This window comes from Chrysochloris asiatica, unplaced genomic scaffold (assembly GCF_000296735.1).
Source record: "Chrysochloris asiatica unplaced genomic scaffold, ChrAsi1.0 scaffold00044, whole genome shotgun sequence".
NCBI lineage: Eukaryota > Metazoa > Chordata > Mammalia > Afrosoricida > Chrysochloridae > Chrysochloris > Chrysochloris asiatica.
The window spans coordinates 12,786,957-12,789,088 of NW_006408562.1; the positions used below are offsets into that span (position 1 = coordinate 12,786,957).

Sequence of the window (2,132 nt, forward strand, 5' to 3'; positions counted from 1 at the left end):
TAAAGATTTACAGCCTCGGAAATCCTATACAGGGTTACTATGAGTTGGAACTCCATGGCACATAGGTTTAAACCACACTGTACACTGATAATGGAGTCATTAACATAACAAATCTCTACTCCTAAAGGGATTATACACTCAGATTAGCATTCCAATACTTAGTTTGGTAGGACACAATTCAGCCCACAGCAGTAACTGAGTTCTTCTAAAAGTCCATTCCCCTGTGGCTGAGTCCAGTTTGGGAGCTTTGGAGAGAGTACCAGTGGACTTTAAAAAGTTCATGGGAAAAAGTTTTGCAAAAGGTGAGCAAAGACTCCCTTATCCTTGTCAAGGTAGTGGAGTACGACTTTACTACTCACTTCACGCGTTTTCTGAATAGGCATCTAGTCTTTCTGTAGCTTGAGTCTCTCAATAAAGGAGATATATAATTTAAAAAAATTATTACAAGAGAAATTGGATCTTCTTAGTGATACTAACATGGTAGAATTCACTATGGATGTATATGTTGTTGTTGTTAAGTCGGCTCCAACCCATAGCGACCCTGTACAGGGTTTCTGAGTGTGTAAATCTTTACGGAAGTAGAAAGCCTCATCTTTCTCCCACGGAGCGGCTGGTAGTTTCGAACCACTGACCTTAAGGTTCACAGCCTGATTCGTAACCACTACACTACCAGAGCATAGTGTGGATGTATATAAGAGTCTTTATTCTAATGCTATTCCTCATGCTGTGAGAGAAAAAAGAACCACAGTTGTTGCACAACTAAAACAACTTCAGGCAGAAACAAAGCCAATTGTGAAGATGTTTGAAGATCCAGAAACTACAAGGCAAATGCAGTCAACCAGGGATGGTCAGATGTTATTTGACTACCTGACAGAAAAGCATGGATTTAGGCAGGAATATTTAGACACTCTCTACAGATATGCAAAGTTCCAGTATGAACGTGAGAATTACCCGGGAGCAGCTGAATATCTTTACTTTTTTTAGATTGCTGGTTCCAGCAACAGACAGAAATGCTTTGAGTTCACTTTAGGGGAAACTGGCTTCTGAAAACTTAATGCAGAATTGGGATGCAGCAATGGAAGCCCTAACACGGTTAAAGGAGACCATAGATAATAATTCTGTGAGCTCTCCACTGCAGTCTCTTCAGCAACGAACATGGCTCATTCACTGGTCTCTGTTTTCTTCAACCACCCCAAAGGCCACAATAACATTATTGATCTCTTCCTTTACCAGCCACAGTATCTTAATGCAATTCAGACAAAGTGTCCACATATTCTCTGCTATTTGACAACAGCAGTCATAACAAATAAAGATGTTTGAAATTGCCGGCAAGTGCTCAAAGACCTGGTCAAAGTTATTCAACACGATTCTTACACATATAAAGACCCAATTACAGAATTTGTTGAATACTTATATGTTACCTTTGACTTTGATGGGGCTCAGAAAAAGCTAAGGAAATGTGAATCAGTTCCTGTAACTGACTTCTTGGTGGCTGGTCTTAAGGATTTCATTGAAAATGGCCGTCTCTTCATATTTGAGACTTCTGTCACATCCATCAGTGTATCAGCATTAACATGTTGGTAGATAAACGAAGCATGACTCCAGAAGAAGCTGAGAAGTGGATTGTGAATTGGATTAGAAATGCAAGGCTGGATGCCAAGACTGATTTTAAATTGGGTCATGTGGTTATGGGTAACAATGCAGTCTCACTCTATCAGCAAGTGATTGAAAAGACCAAAAGCCTTTCTTTTAGAAGCCAGATGTTGGCCATGAACATTGAGAAGAAACTTAACCAGAATAGTGGGTCAGAGGCTCCTAACTGGGTAACACAGGATTCAGCCTTCTGCTATTGAACTGTTTCAAAAGGATGAAAAAACTAAAGGAAAGATATAACAGTAAAACCATTGTGTAAAGTGTGACATATAGTTTAGAAACAACTAATTAAGTATACATTTTGGAGAATTTGCATAAAATTGGCTGTATCTCATTAAAAAAAAAATCATGTAAAATTAAATAAAAAGATAATGGAATCTTTCCACAAACTTTTTGAAGCCCTTTCAGATGTTTGGCTGAAACCTTGTCATCTGACCTACTCTTATCTACTTCCATCTCACTATAATTCCCAAATATCC

General features: G+C 38.6%; 1 pseudogene; it reads left to right on the forward strand.

The window, feature by feature from the left end:
• The first annotated feature begins 280 nt into the window (after positions 1-280).
• On the forward strand, positions 281-1,853 carry LOC102813266 (annotated as a pseudogene).
• The last annotated feature ends 279 nt before the right edge of the window (positions 1,854-2,132 follow it).